General features: G+C 45.7%; 25 non-coding genes across 25 annotated transcripts; 13 read left to right on the top strand and 12 right to left on the bottom strand.

The window, feature by feature from the left end:
- The first annotated feature begins 180 nt into the window (after nt 1–180).
- Nucleotides 181–262, top strand: Trnas-aga (transfer RNA serine (anticodon AGA)). The gene has a single exon. It is a non-coding gene; the product is annotated as a tRNA-Ser (tRNA).
- A 162-nt stretch (nt 263–424) lies between these two features.
- On the bottom strand, nt 425–497 carry Trnai-aau (transfer RNA isoleucine (anticodon AAU)). The gene has a single exon. It is a non-coding gene; the product is annotated as a tRNA-Ile (tRNA).
- An 818-nt stretch (nt 498–1,315) lies between these two features.
- Nucleotides 1,316–1,397, top strand: Trnas-aga (transfer RNA serine (anticodon AGA)). Its single transcript has one exon. It is a non-coding gene; the product is annotated as a tRNA-Ser (tRNA).
- A 162-nt stretch (nt 1,398–1,559) lies between these two features.
- Trnai-aau (transfer RNA isoleucine (anticodon AAU)) lies at nt 1,560–1,632 on the bottom strand. Its single transcript has one exon. It is a non-coding gene; the product is annotated as a tRNA-Ile (tRNA).
- Nucleotides 1,633–2,449: 817 nt separating this feature from the next.
- On the top strand, nt 2,450–2,531 carry Trnas-aga (transfer RNA serine (anticodon AGA)). The gene has a single exon. It is a non-coding gene; the product is annotated as a tRNA-Ser (tRNA).
- Nucleotides 2,532–2,693: 162 nt separating this feature from the next.
- Trnai-aau (transfer RNA isoleucine (anticodon AAU)) lies at nt 2,694–2,766 on the bottom strand. Its single transcript has one exon. It is a non-coding gene; the product is annotated as a tRNA-Ile (tRNA).
- An 817-nt stretch (nt 2,767–3,583) lies between these two features.
- On the top strand, nt 3,584–3,665 carry Trnas-aga (transfer RNA serine (anticodon AGA)). Its single transcript has one exon. It is a non-coding gene; the product is annotated as a tRNA-Ser (tRNA).
- A 162-nt stretch (nt 3,666–3,827) lies between these two features.
- Trnai-aau (transfer RNA isoleucine (anticodon AAU)) lies at nt 3,828–3,900 on the bottom strand. The gene has a single exon. It is a non-coding gene; the product is annotated as a tRNA-Ile (tRNA).
- Nucleotides 3,901–4,716: 816 nt separating this feature from the next.
- Nucleotides 4,717–4,798, top strand: Trnas-aga (transfer RNA serine (anticodon AGA)). The gene has a single exon. It is a non-coding gene; the product is annotated as a tRNA-Ser (tRNA).
- A 162-nt stretch (nt 4,799–4,960) lies between these two features.
- On the bottom strand, nt 4,961–5,033 carry Trnai-aau (transfer RNA isoleucine (anticodon AAU)). Its single transcript has one exon. It is a non-coding gene; the product is annotated as a tRNA-Ile (tRNA).
- Nucleotides 5,034–5,850: 817 nt separating this feature from the next.
- Nucleotides 5,851–5,932, top strand: Trnas-aga (transfer RNA serine (anticodon AGA)). Its single transcript has one exon. It is a non-coding gene; the product is annotated as a tRNA-Ser (tRNA).
- A 162-nt stretch (nt 5,933–6,094) lies between these two features.
- Trnai-aau (transfer RNA isoleucine (anticodon AAU)) lies at nt 6,095–6,167 on the bottom strand. Its single transcript has one exon. It is a non-coding gene; the product is annotated as a tRNA-Ile (tRNA).
- Nucleotides 6,168–6,984: 817 nt separating this feature from the next.
- Nucleotides 6,985–7,066, top strand: Trnas-aga (transfer RNA serine (anticodon AGA)). The gene has a single exon. It is a non-coding gene; the product is annotated as a tRNA-Ser (tRNA).
- Nucleotides 7,067–7,228: 162 nt separating this feature from the next.
- Trnai-aau (transfer RNA isoleucine (anticodon AAU)) lies at nt 7,229–7,301 on the bottom strand. The gene has a single exon. It is a non-coding gene; the product is annotated as a tRNA-Ile (tRNA).
- Nucleotides 7,302–8,117: 816 nt separating this feature from the next.
- Trnas-aga (transfer RNA serine (anticodon AGA)) lies at nt 8,118–8,199 on the top strand. The gene has a single exon. It is a non-coding gene; the product is annotated as a tRNA-Ser (tRNA).
- A 162-nt stretch (nt 8,200–8,361) lies between these two features.
- On the bottom strand, nt 8,362–8,434 carry Trnai-aau (transfer RNA isoleucine (anticodon AAU)). The gene has a single exon. It is a non-coding gene; the product is annotated as a tRNA-Ile (tRNA).
- Nucleotides 8,435–9,250: 816 nt separating this feature from the next.
- Nucleotides 9,251–9,332, top strand: Trnas-aga (transfer RNA serine (anticodon AGA)). Its single transcript has one exon. It is a non-coding gene; the product is annotated as a tRNA-Ser (tRNA).
- A 163-nt stretch (nt 9,333–9,495) lies between these two features.
- On the bottom strand, nt 9,496–9,568 carry Trnai-aau (transfer RNA isoleucine (anticodon AAU)). Its single transcript has one exon. It is a non-coding gene; the product is annotated as a tRNA-Ile (tRNA).
- Nucleotides 9,569–10,385: 817 nt separating this feature from the next.
- On the top strand, nt 10,386–10,467 carry Trnas-aga (transfer RNA serine (anticodon AGA)). The gene has a single exon. It is a non-coding gene; the product is annotated as a tRNA-Ser (tRNA).
- A 162-nt stretch (nt 10,468–10,629) lies between these two features.
- On the bottom strand, nt 10,630–10,702 carry Trnai-aau (transfer RNA isoleucine (anticodon AAU)). The gene has a single exon. It is a non-coding gene; the product is annotated as a tRNA-Ile (tRNA).
- Nucleotides 10,703–11,519: 817 nt separating this feature from the next.
- Trnas-aga (transfer RNA serine (anticodon AGA)) lies at nt 11,520–11,601 on the top strand. The gene has a single exon. It is a non-coding gene; the product is annotated as a tRNA-Ser (tRNA).
- Nucleotides 11,602–11,763: 162 nt separating this feature from the next.
- Trnai-aau (transfer RNA isoleucine (anticodon AAU)) lies at nt 11,764–11,836 on the bottom strand. Its single transcript has one exon. It is a non-coding gene; the product is annotated as a tRNA-Ile (tRNA).
- Nucleotides 11,837–12,653: 817 nt separating this feature from the next.
- Nucleotides 12,654–12,735, top strand: Trnas-aga (transfer RNA serine (anticodon AGA)). The gene has a single exon. It is a non-coding gene; the product is annotated as a tRNA-Ser (tRNA).
- Nucleotides 12,736–12,896: 161 nt separating this feature from the next.
- Nucleotides 12,897–12,969, bottom strand: Trnai-aau (transfer RNA isoleucine (anticodon AAU)). Its single transcript has one exon. It is a non-coding gene; the product is annotated as a tRNA-Ile (tRNA).
- Nucleotides 12,970–13,786: 817 nt separating this feature from the next.
- On the top strand, nt 13,787–13,868 carry Trnas-aga (transfer RNA serine (anticodon AGA)). Its single transcript has one exon. It is a non-coding gene; the product is annotated as a tRNA-Ser (tRNA).
- Nucleotides 13,869–13,893: the final 25 nt, after the last annotated feature.

The following is a 13,893-nucleotide window of genomic DNA, read 5'->3' as shown; positions in this document are numbered from 1 at the left end:
AAACGTCTTGCTAATACATGCCTGTTTCCACCATTCATTTATGTCAGTCTTTAGCGGAGTTTGGACACAGTTGCCCCCTTGTCTTGCCTTTCCCGCAGGTGTAAATAGAGACAAACCTTCAAGGTCACACGGCTCGCACATTTGGGAATCCATTATTAAGACAAAGATGGAGACAATGGGGTCGTCGTGGCCGAGTGGTTGAGGCGATGGATTAGAAATCCATTGGGATCTTCCCGCGTAGGTTCGAATCCTACCGGCGACGTCACATTTTTCTTTTTTTCTATGTTTATCACTTATACAGCTTGCCTGAGTCTTCTTCACAGGCATTGTGCTCACCCAACCCTTCATCATAGGTGTGCTGCTGTGCCCATGGACAGCCAAAGTAGTGAAAACTTTTTGCCCCCCAGTGATCAAAAAACGTTAATGGCCGATATGGGGCTCGAACCCATGACATTCGCGTTATTAGCACGACGCTCTGCCGACTGAGCTAACCGGCCAATTTCTTGCCTAACTCTTTTGTCATTAAGAAATGCTTAAGTTGTTCATCACATGGACAATCCAACCCGTTTTCCCTTCACAGACGCTATCACTTACTCCCTTTTCTACTTGTTAGTATTATTCGTTGATAGACCAGTGGGACAGTTTCTGACATCTTTACACCTTGATGACGTCGACCAGCAAACAATTACAGAACCCATTTAATTTTCCATGAGCGACAAATTTAACCTTTAGCGTTGTAGCTCAGTCCCCAAACATTCCGTGGCCAGTAAGCTTTGGTGCTTACCTGGCCCAGCCTGTGAGAAGGAAGCCATAAAAATCTTGACGGGTTGACCGTCAAAATCTGGACCTTTGTATACCGGCAGCTGGGAGGGGTGCCTAGGAAGGCCAAGTTGACGTCACTCGAAGCCTCATCAACACCTGTTTCCTTGTGTCTTCTCGCCCTGAATTTCAAACTTGTATCATTAAAACTCATACCTACCCAAAGCTTAGACAATTTCCAGCATTTTGATACCAAGTATGCACCTTTTCGCCAAAAACGACAGGCTGGCCGCAGAAAAACACTTAACACTCTAAAATACAGAGGATAACATTCGTCCCTCTGGCAAAAGGGAAGTTGTAATGGGGGTTTGTGTGCAAACGTCTTGCTAATACATGCCTGTTTCCACCATTCATTTATGTCTGTCTTTAGCGGAGTTTGGACACAGTTGCCCCCTTGTCTTGCCTTTCCCGCAGGTGTAAATAGAGACAAACCTTCAAGGTCACACGGCTCGCACATTTGGGAATCCATTATTAAGACAAAGATGGAGACCATGGGGTCGTCGTGGCCGAGTGGTTAAGGCGATGGATTAGAAATCCATTGGGATCTTCCCGCGTAGGTTCGAATCCTACCGGCGACGTCACATTTTTCTTTTTTTCTATGTTTATCACTTATGCAGCTTGCCTGAGTCTTCTTCACAGGCATTGGGCTCACCCAACCCTTCATCATAGGTGTGCTGCTGTGCCCATGGACAGCCAAAGTAGTGAAAACTTTTTGCCCCCCAGTGATCAAAAAACGTTAATGGCCGATATGGGGCTCGAACCCATGACATTCGCGTTATTAGCACGACGTTCTGCCGACTGAGCTAACCGGCCAATTTCTTGCCTAACTCTTTTGTCATTAAGAAATGCTTAAGTTGTTCATCACATGGACAATCCAACCCGTTTTCCCTTCACAGACGCTATCACTTACTCCCTTTTCTACTTGTTAGTATTATTCGTTGATAGACCAGTGGGACAGTTTCTGACATCTTTACACCTTGATGACGTCGACCAGCAAACAATTACAGAACCCATTTAATTTTCCATGAGCGACAAATTTAACCTTTAGCGTTGTAGTACAGTCCCAAACATTCCGTGGCCAGTAAGCTTTGGTGCTTACCTGGCCCAGCCTGTGAGAAGGAAGCCATAAAAATCTTGACGGGTTGACCGTCAAAATCTGGACCTTTGTATACCGGCAGCTGGGAGGGGTGCCTAGGAAGGCCAAGTTGACGTCACTCGAAGCCTCATCACCACCTGTTTCCTTGTGTCTTCTCGCCCTGAATTTCAAACTTGTATCATTAAAACTCATACCTACCCAAAGCTTAGACAATTTCCAGCATTTTGATACCAAGTATGCACCTTTTCGATAAAAACGACAGGCTGGCCGCAGAAAAACACTTAACACTCTAAAATACAGAGGATAACATTCGTCCCTCTGGCAAAAGGGAAGTTGTAATGGGGGTTTGTGTGCAAACGTCTTGCTAATACATGCCTGTTTCCACCATTCATTTATGTCAGTCTTTAGCGGAGTTTGGACACAGTTGCCCCCTTGTCTTGCCTTTCCCGCAGGTGTAAATAGAGTCAAACCTTCAAGGTCACACGGCTCGCACATTTGGGAATCCATTATTAAGACAAAGATGGAGACAATGGGGTCGTCGTGGCCGAGTGGTTGAGGCGATGGATTAGAAATCCATTGGGATCTTCCCGCGTAGGTTCGAATCCTACCGGCGACGTCACATTTTTCTTTTTTTCTATGTTTATCACTTATGCAGCTTGCCTGAGTCTTCTTCACAGGCATTGTGCTCACCCAACCCTTCATCATAGGTGTGCTGCTGTGCCCATGGACAGCCAAAGTAGTGAAAACTTTTTGCCCCCCAGTGATCAAAAAACGTTAATGGCCGATATGGGGCTCGAACCCATGACATTCGCGTTATTAGCACGACGCTCTGCCGACTGAGCTAACCGGCCAATTTCTTGCCTAACTCTTTTGTCATTAAGAAATGCTTAAGTTGTTCATCACATGGACAATCCAACCCGTTTTCCCTTCACAGACGCTATCACTTACTCCCTTTTCTACTTGTTAGTATTATTCGTTGATAGACCAGTGGGACAGTTTCTGACATCTTTACACCTTGATGACGTCGACCAGCAAACAATTACAGAACCCATTTAATTTTCCATGAGCGACAAATTTAACCTTTAGCGTTGTAGCTCAGTCCCAAACATTCCGTGGCCAGTAAGCTTTGGTGCTTACCTGGCCCAGCCTGTGAGAAGGAAGCCATAAAAATCTTGACGGGTTGACCGTCAAAATCTGGACCTTTGTATACCGGCAGCTGGGAGGGGTGCCTAGGAAGGCCAAGTTGACGTCACTCGAAGCCTCATCAACACCTGTTTCCTTGTGTCTTCTCGCCCTGAATTTCAAACTTGTATCATTAAAACTCATACCTACCCAAAGCTTAGACAATTTCCAGCATTTTGATACCAAGTATGCACCTTTTCGCCAAAAACGACAGGCTGGCCGCAGAAAAACACTTAACACTCTAAAATACAGAGGATAACATTCGTCCCTCGGGCAAAAGGGAAGTTGTAATGGGGGTTTGTGTGCAAACGTCTTGCTAATACATGCCTGTTTCCACCATTCATTTATGTCTGTCTTTAGCGGAGTTTGGACACAGTTGCCCCCTTGTCTTGCCTTTCCCGCAGGTGTAAATAGAGACAAACCTTCAAGGTCACACGGCTCGCACATTTGGGAATCCATTATTAAGACAAAGATGGAGACCATGGGGTCGTCGTGGCCGAGTGGTTAAGGCGATGGATTAGAAATCCATTGGGATCTTCCCGCGTAGGTTCGAATCCTACCGGCGACGTCACATTTTTCTTTTTTTCTATGTTTATCACTTATGCAGCTTGCCTGAGTCTTCTTCACAGGCATTGGGCTCACCCAACCCTTCATCATAGGTGTGCTGCTGTGCCCATGGACAGCCAAAGTAGTGAAAACTTTTTGCCCCCCAGTGATCAAAAAACGTTAATGGCCGATATGGGGCTCGAACCCATGACATTCGCGTTATTAGCACGACGCTCTGCCGACTGAGCTAACCGGCCAATTTCTTGCCTAACTCTTTTGTCATTAAGAAATGCTTAAGTTGTTCATCACATGGACAATCCAACCCGTTTTCCCTTCACAGACGCTATCACTTACTCCTTTTCTACTTGTTAGTATTATTCGTTGATAGACCAGTGGGACAGTTTCTGACATCTTTACACCTTGATGACGTCGACCAGCAAACAATTACAGAACCCATTTAATTTTCCATGAGCGACAAATTTAACCTTTAGCGTTGTAGCTCAGTCCCAAACATTCCGTGGCCAGTAAGCTTTGGTGCTTACCTGGCCCAGCCTGTGAGAAGGAAGCCATAAAAATCTTGACGGGTTGACCGTCAAAATCTGGACCTTTGTATACCGGCAGCTGGGAGGGGTGCCTAGGAAGGCCAAGTTGACGTCACTCGAAGCCTCATCACCACCTGTTTCCTTGTGTCTTCTCGCCCTGAATTTCAAACTTGTATCATTAAAACTCATACCTACCCAAAGCTTAGACAATTTCCAGCATTTTGATACCAAGTATGCACCTTTTCGCCAAAAACGACAGGCTGGCCGCAGAAAAACACTTAACACTCTAAAATACAGAGGATAACATTCGTCCCTCTGGCAAAAGGGAAGTTGTAATGGGGGTTTGTGTGCAAACGTCTTGCTAATACATGCCTGTTTCCACCATTCATTTATGTCAGTCTTTAGCGGAGTTTGGACACAGTTGCCCCCTTGTCTTGCCTTTCCCGCAGGTGTAAATAGAGACAAACCTTCAAGGTCACACGGCTCGCACATTTGGGAATCCATTATTAAGACAAAGATGGAGACCATGGGGTCGTCGTGGCCGAGTGGTTAAGGCGATGGATTAGAAATCCATTGGGATCTTCCCGCGTAGGTTCGAATCCTACCGGCGACGTCACATTTTTCTTTTTTTCTATGCTTATCACTTATGCAGCTTGCCTGAGTCTTCTTCACAGGCATTGGGCTCACCTAACCCTTCATCATAGGTGTGCTGCTGTGCCCATGGACAGCCAAAGTAGTGAAAACTTTTTGCCCCCCAGTGATCAAAAAACGTTAATGGCCGATATGGGGCTCGAACCCATGACATTCGCTTTATTAGCACGACGCTCTGCCGACTGAGCTAACCGGCCAATTTCTTGCCTGACTCTTTTGTCATTAAGAAATGCTTAAGTTGTTCATCACATGGACAATCCAACCCGTTTTCCCTTCACAGACGCTATCACTTACTCCCTTTTCTACTTGTTAGTATTATTCGTTGATAGACCAGTGGGACAGTTTCTGACATCTTTACACCTTGATGACGTCGACCAGCAAACAATTACAGAACCCATTTAATTTTCCATGAGCGACAAATTTAACCTTTAGCGTTGTAGCTCAGTCCCAAACATTCCGTGGCCAGTAAGCTTTGGTGCTTACCTGGCCCAGCCTGTGAGAAGGAAGCCATAAAAATCTTGACGGGTTGACCGTCAAAATCTGGACCTTTGTATACCGGCAGCTGGGAGGGGTGCCTAGGAAGGCCAAGTTGACGTCACTCGAAGCCTCATCAACACCTGTTTCCTTGTGTCTTCTCGCCCTGAATTTCAAACTTGTATCATTAAAACTCATACCTACCCAAAGCTTAGACAATTTCCAGCATTTTGATACCAAGTATGCACCTTTTCGCCAAAAACGACAGGCTGGCCGCAGAAAAACACTTAACACTCTAAAATACAGAGGATAACATTCGTCCCTCTGGCAAAAGGGAAGTTGTAATGGGGGTTTGTGTGCAAACGTCTTGCTAATACATGCCTGTTTCCACCATTCATTTATGTCTGTCTTTAGCGGAGTTTGGACACAGTTGCCCCCTTGTCTTGCCTTTCCCGCAGGTGTAAATAGAGACAAACCTTCAAGGTCACACGGCTCGCACATTTGGGAATCCATTATTAAGACAAAGATGGAGACCATGGGGTCGTCGTGGCCGAGTGGTTAAGGCGATGGATTAGAAATCCATTGGGATCTTCCCGCGTAGGTTCGAATCCTACCGGCGACGTCACATTTTTCATTTTTTCTATGTTTATCACTTATGCAGCTTGCCTGAGTCTTCTTCACAGGCATTGGGCTCACCCAACCCTTCATCATAGGTGTGCTGCTGTGCCCATGGACAGCCAAAGTAGTGAAAACTTTTTGCCCCCCAGTGATCAAAAAACGTTAATGGCCGATATGGGGCTCGAACCCATGACATTCGCGTTATTAGCACGACGCTCTGCCGAATGAGCTAACCGGCCAATTTCTTGCCTGACTCTTTTGTCATTAAGAAATGCTTAAGTTGTTCATCACATGGACAATCCAACCCGTTTTCCCTTCACAGACGCTATCACTTACTCCCTTTTCTACTTGTTAGTATTATTCGTTGATAGACCAGTGGGACAGTTTCTGACATCTTTACACCTTGATGACGTCGACCAGCAAACAATTACAGAACCCATTTAATTTTCCATGAGCGACAAATTTAACCTTTAGCGTTGTAGCTCAGTCCCAAACATTCCGTGGCCAGTAAGCTTTGGTGCTTACCTGGCCCAGCCTGTGAGAAGGAAGCCATAAAAATCTTGACGGGTTGACCGTCAAAATCTGGACCTTTGTATACCGGCAGCTGGGAGGGGTGCCTAGGAAGGCCAAGTTGACGTCACTCGAAGCCTCATCAACACCTGTTTCCTTGTGTCTTCTCGCCCTGAATTTCAAACTTGTATCATTAAAACTCATACCTACCCAAAGCTTAGACAATTTCCAGCATTTTGATACCAAGTATGCACCTTTTCGATAAAAACGACAGGCTGGCCGCAGAAAAACACTTAACACTCTAAAATACAGAGGATAACATTCGTCCCTCTGGCAAAAGGAAAGTTGTAATGGGGGTTTGTGTGCAAACGTCTTGCTAATACATGCCTGTTTCCACCATTCATTTATGTCAGTCTTTAGCGGTTTTTGGACACAGTTGCCCCCTTGTCTTGCCTTTCCCGCAGGTGTAAATAGAGACAAACCTTCAAGGTCACACGGCTCGCACATTTGGGAATCCATTATTGAGATAAAGATGGAGACCATGGGGTCGTCGTGGCCGAGTGGTTAAGGCGATGGATTAGAAATCCATTGGGATCTTCCCGCGTAGGTTCGAATCCTACCGGCGACGTCACATTTTTCTTTTTTTCTATGCTTATCACTTATGCAGCTTGCCTGAGTCTTCTTTACAGGCATTGGGCTCACCCAACCCTTCATCATAGGTGTGCTGCTGTGCCCATGGACAGCCAAAGTAGTGAAAACTTTTTGCCCCCCAGTGATCAAAAAACGTTAATGGCCGATATGGGGCTCGAACCCATGACATTCGCGTTATTAGCACGACGCTCTGCCGACTGAGCTAACCGGCCAATTTCTTGCCTGACTCTTTTGTCATTAAGAAATGCTTAAGTTGTTCATCACATGGACAATCCAACCCGTTTTCCCTTCACAGACGCTATCACTTACTCCCTTTCTACTTGTTAGTATTATTCGTTGATAGACCAGTGGGACAGTTTCTGACATCTTTACACCTTGATGACGTCGACCAGCAAACAATTACAGAACCCATTTAATTTTCCATGAGCTACAAATTTAACCTTTAGCGTTGTAGCTCAGTCCCAAACATTCCGTGGCCAGTAAGCTTTGGTGCTTACCTGGCCCAGCCTGTGAGAAGGAAGCCATAAAAATCTTGACGGGTTGACCGTCAAAATCTGGACCTTTGTATACCGGCAGCTGGGAGGGGTGCCTAGGAAGGCCAAGTTGACGTCACTCGAAGCCTCATCACCACCTGTTTCCTTGTGTCTTCTCGCCCTGAATTTCAAACTTGTATCATTAAAATTCATACCTACCCAAAGCTTAGACAATTTCCAGCATTTTGATACCAAGTATGCACCTTTTCGCCAAAAACGACAGGCTGGCCGCAGAAAAACACTTAACACTCTAAAATACAGAGGATAACATTCGTCCCTCTGGCAAAAGGGAAGTTGTAATGGGGGTTTGTGTGCAAACGTCTTGCTAATACATGCCTGTTTCCACCATTCATTTATGTCAGTCTTTAGCGGTTTTTGAACACAGTTGCCCCCTTGTCTTGCCTTTCCCGCAGGTGTAAATAGAGACAAACCTTCAAGGTCACACGGCTCGCACATTTGGGAATCCATTATTGAGACAAAGATGGAGACCATGGGGTCGTCGTGGCCGAGTGGTTAAGGCGATGGATTAGAAATCCATTGGGATCTTCCCGCGTAGGTTCGAATCCTACCGGCGACGTCACATTTTTCTTTTTTTCTATGCTTATCACTTATGCAGCTTGCCTGAGTCTTCTTTACAGGCATTGGGCTCACCCAACCCTTCATCATAGGTGTGCTGCTGTGCCCATGGACAGCCAAAGTAGTGAAAACTTTTTGCCCCCCAGTGATCAAAAAACGTTAATGGCAGATATGGGGCTCGAACCCATGACATTCGCGTTATTAGCACGACGCTCTGCCGACTGAGCTAACCGGCCAATTTCTTGCCTGACTCTTTTGTCATTAAGAAATGCTTAAGTTGTTCATCACATGGACAATCCAACCCGTTTTCCCTTCACAGACGCTATCACTTACTCCCTTTTCTACTTGTTAGTATTATTCGTTGATAGACCAGTGGACAGTTTCTGACATCTTTACACCTTGATGACGTCGACCAGCAAACAATTACAGAACCCATTTAATTTTCCATGAGCTACAAATTTAACCTTTAGCGTTGTAGCTCAGTCCCAAACATTCCGTGGCCAGTAAGCTTTGGTGCTTACCTGGCCCAGCCTGTGAGAAGGAAGCCATAAAAATCTTGACGGGTTGACCGTCAAAATCTGGACCTTTGTATACCGGCAGCTGGGAGGGGTGCCTAGGAAGGCCAAGTTGACGTCACTCGAAGCCTCATCACCACCTGTTTCCTTGTGTCTTCTCGCCCTGAATTTCAAACTTGTATCATTAAAATTCATACCTACCCAAAGCTTAGACAATTTCCAGCATTTTGATACCAAGTATGCACCTTTTCGCCAAAAACGACAGGCTGGCCGCAGAAAAACACTTAACACTCTAAAATACAGAGGATAACATTCGTCCCTCTGGCAAAAGGGAAGTTGTAATGGGGGTTTGTGTGCAAACGTCTTGCTAATACATGCCTGTTTCCACCATTCATTTATGTCAGTCTTTAGCGGAGTTTGGACACAGTTGCCCCCTTGTCTTGCCTTTCCCGCAGGTGTAAATAGAGACAAACCTTCAAGGTCACACGGCTCGCACATTTGGGAATCCATTATTAAGACAAAGATGGAGACCATGGGGTCGTCGTGGCCGAGTGGTTAAGGCGATGGATTAGAAATCCATTGGGATCTTCCCGCGTAGGTTCGAATCCTACCGGCGACGTCACATTTTTCTTTTTTTCTATGTTTATCACTTATGCAGCTTGCCTGAGTCTTCTTCACAGGCATTGGGCTCACCCAACCCTTCATCATAGGTGTGCTGCTGTGCCCAAGGACAGCCAAAGTAGTGAAAACTTTTTGCCCCCCAGTGATCAAAAAAACGTTAATGGCCGATATGGGGCTCGAACCCATGACATTCGCGTTATTAGCACGACGCTCTGCTGACTGAGCTAACCGGCCAATTTCTTGCCTGACTCTTTTGTCATTAAGAAATGCTTAAGTTGTTCATCACATGGACAATCCAACCCGTTTTCCCTTCACAGACGCTATCACTTACTCCCTTTTCTACTTGTTAGTATTATTCGTTGATAGACCAGTGGGACAGTTTCTGACATCTTTACACCTTGATGACGTCGACCAGCAAACAATTACAGAACCCATTTAATTTTCCATGAGCGACAAATTTAACCTTTAGCGTTGTAGCTCAGTCCCAAACATTCCGTGCCCAGTAAGCTTTGGTGCTTACCTGGCCCAGCCTGTGAGAAGGAAGCCATAAAAATCTTGACGGGTTGACCGTCAAAATCTGGACCTTTGTATACCGGCAGCTGGGAGGGGTGCCTAGGAAGGCCAAGTTGACGTCACTCGAAGCCTCATCAACACCTGTTTCCTTGTGTCTTCTCGCCCTGAATTTCAAACTTGTATCATTAAAACTCATACCTACCCAAAGCTTAGACAATTTCCAGCATTTTGATACCAAGTATGCACCTTTTCGATAAAAACGACAGGCTGGCCGCAGAAAAACACTTAACACTCTAAAATACAGAGGATAACATTCGTCCCTCTGGCAAAAGCGAAGTTGTAATGGGGGTTTGTGTGCAAACGTCTTGCTAATACATGCCTGTTTCCACCATTCATTTATGTCAGTCTTTAGCGGAGTTTGGACACAGTTGCCCCCTTGTCTTGCCTTTCCCGCAGGTGTAAATAGAGACAAACCTTCAAGGTCACACGGCTCGCACATTTGGGAATCCATTATTAAGACAAAGATGGAGACCATGGGGTCGTCGTGGCCGAGTGGTTAAGGCGATGGATTAGAAATCCATTGGGATCTTCCCGCGTAGGTTCGAATCCTACCGGCGACGTCACATTTTTCTTTTTTTCTATGCTTATCACTTATGCAGCTTGCCTGAGTCTTCTTTACAGGCATTGGGCTCACCCAACCCTTCACCATAGGTGTGCTGCTGTGCCCATGGACAGCCAAAGTAGTGAAAACTTTTTGCCCCCCAGTGATCAAAAAACGTTAATGGCCGATATGGGGCTCGAACCCATGACATTCGCGTTATTAGCACGACGCTCTGCCGACTGAGCTAACCGGCCAATTTCTTGCCTGACTCTTTTGTCATTAAGAAATGCTTAAGTTGTTCATCACATGGACAATCCAACCCGTTTTCCCTTCACAGACGCTATCACTTACTCCCTTTTCTACTTGTTAGTATTATTCGTTGATAGACCAGTGGGACAGTTTCTGACATCTTTACACCTTGATGACGTCGACCAGCAAACAATTACAGAACCCATTTAATTTTCCATGAGCGACAAATTTAACCTTTAGCGTTGTAGCTCAGTCCCAAACATTCCGTGGCCAGTAAGCTTTGGTGCTTACCTGGCCCAGCCTGTGAGAAGGAAGCCATAAAAATCTTGACGGGTTGACCGTCAAAATCTGGACCTTTGTATACCGGCAGCTGGGAGGGGTGCCTAGGAAGGCCAAGTTGACGTCACTCGAAGCCTCATCAACACCTGTTTCCTTGTGTCTTCTCGCCCTGAATTTCAAACTAGTATCATTAAAATTCATACCTACCCAAAGCTTAGACAATTTCCAGCATTTTGATACCAAGTATGCACCTTTTCGCCAAAAACGACAGGCTGGCCGCAGAAAAACACTTAACACTCTAAAATACAGAGGATAACATTCGTCCCTCTGGCAAAAGGGAAGTTGTAATGGGGGTTTGTGTGCAAACGTCTTGCTAATACATGCCTGTTTCCACCATTCATTTATGTCAGTCTTTAGCGGAGTTTGGACACAGTTGCCCCCTTGTCTTGCCTTTCGCGCAGGTGTAAATAGAGACAAACCTTCAAGGTCACACGGCTCGCACATTTGGTAATCCATTATTAAGACAAAGATGGAGACAATGGGGTCGTCGTGGCCGAGTGGGTGAGGCGATGGATTAGAAATCCATTGGGATCTTCCCGCGTAGGTTCGAATCCTACCGGCGACGTCACATTTTTCTTTTTTTCTGTGTTTATCACTTATGCAGCTTGCCTGAGTCTTCTTCACAGGCATTGGGCTCACCCAACCCTTCATCATAGGTGTGCTGCTGTGCCCATGGACAGCCAAAGTAGTGAAAACTTTTTGCCCCCCAGTGATCAAAAAACGTTAATGGCCGATATGGGGCTCGAACCCATGACATTCGCGTTATTAGCACGACGCTCTGCCGACTGAGCTAACCGGCCAATTTCTTGCCTGACTCTTTTGTCATTAAGAAATGCTTAAGTTGTTCATCACATGGACAATCCAACCCGTTTTCCCTTCACAGACGCTATCACTTACTCCCTTTTCTACTTGTTAGTATTATTCGTTGATAGACCAGTGGGACAGTTTCTGACATCTTTACACCTTGATGACGTCGACCAGCAAACAATTACAGAACCCATTTAATTTTCCATGAGCGACAAATTTAACCTTTAGCGTTGTAGCTCAGTCCCAAACATTCCGTGGCCAGTAAGCTTTGGTGCTTACCTGGCCCAGCCTGTGAGAAGGAAGCCATAAAAATCTTGACGGGTTGACCGTCAAAATCTGGACCTTTGTATACCGGCAGCTGGGAGGGGTGCCTAGGAAGGCCAAGTTGACGTCACTCGAAGCCTCATCACCACCTGTTTCCTTGTGTCTTCTCGCCCTGAATTTCAAACTTGTATCATTAAAACTCATACCTACCCAAAGCTTAGACAATTTCCAGCATTTTGATACCAAGTATGCACCTTTTCGATAAAAACGACAGGCTGGCCGCAGAAAAACACTTAACACTCTAAAATACAGAGGATAACATTCGTCCCTCTGGCAAAAGCGAAGTTGTAATGGGGGTTTGTGTGCAAACGTCTTGCTAATACATGCCTGTTTCCACCATTCATTTATGTCAGTCTTTAGCGGAGTTTGGACACAGTTGCCCCCTTGTCTTGCCTTTCCCGCAGGTGTAAATAGAGACAAACCTTCAAGGTCACACGGCTCGCACATTTGGGAATCCATTATTAAGACAAAGATGGAGACCATGGGGTCGTCGTGGCCGAGTGGTTAAGGCGATGGATTAGAAATCCATTGGGATCTTCCCGCGTAGGTTCGAATCCTACCGGCGACGTCACATTTTTCTTTTTTTCTATGCTTATCACTTATGCAGCTTGCCTGAGTCTTCTTTACAGGCATTGGGCTCACCCAACCCTTCACCATAGGTGTGCTGCTGTGCCCATGGACAGCCAAAGTAGTGAAAACTTTTTGCCCCCCAGTGATCAAAAACGTTAATGGCCGATATGGGGCTCGAACCCATGACATTCGCGTTATTAGCACGACGCTCTGCCGACTGAGCTAACCGGCCAATTTCTTGCCTGACTCTTTTGTCATTAAGAAATGCTTAAGTTGTTCATCACATGGACAATCCAACCCGTTTTCCCTTCACAGACGCTATCACTTACTCCCTTTTCTACTTGTTAGTATTATTCGTTGATAGACCAGTGGGACAGTTTCTGACATCTTTACACCTTGATGACGTCGACCAGCAAACAATTACAGAACCCATTTAATTTTCCATGAGCGACAAATTTAACCTTTAGCGTTGTAGCTCAGTCCCAAACATTCCGTGGCCAGTAAGCTTTGGTGCTTACCTGGCCCAGCCTGTGAGAAGGAAGCCATAAAAATCTTGACGGGTTGACCGTCAAAATCTGGACCTTTGTATACCGGCAGCTGGGAGGGGTGCCTAGGAAGGCCAAGTTGACGTCACTCGAAGCCTCATCAACACCTGTTTCCTTGTGTCTTCTCGCCCTGAATTTCAAACTAGTATCATTAAAATTCATACCTACCCAAAGCTTAGACAATTTCCAGCATTTTGATACCAAGTATGCACCTTTTCGCCAAAAACGACAGGCTGGCCGCAGAAAAACACTTAACACTCTAAAATACAGAGGATAACATTCGTCCCTCTGGCAAAAGGGAAGTTGTAATGGGGGTTTGTGTGCAAACGTCTTGCTAATACATGCCTGTTTCCACCATTCATTTATGTCAGTCTTTAGCGGAGTTTGGACACAGTTGCCCCCTTGTCTTGCCTTTCGCGCAGGTGTAAATAGAGACAAACCTTCAAGGTCACACGGCTCGCACATTTGGTAATCCATTATTAAGACAAAGATGGAGACAATGGGGTCGTCGTGGCCGAGTGGGTGAGGCGATGGATTAGAAATCCATTGGGATCTTCCCGCGTAGGTTCGAATCCTACCGGCGACGTCACATTTTTCTTTTTTTCTGTGTT

This window comes from Liolophura sinensis, chromosome 8 (assembly GCF_032854445.1).
Source record: "Liolophura sinensis isolate JHLJ2023 chromosome 8, CUHK_Ljap_v2, whole genome shotgun sequence".
Taxonomy (NCBI): domain Eukaryota; kingdom Metazoa; phylum Mollusca; class Polyplacophora; order Chitonida; family Chitonidae; genus Liolophura; species Liolophura sinensis.
This window is presented reverse-complemented; position numbering and strand designations above follow the sequence as displayed.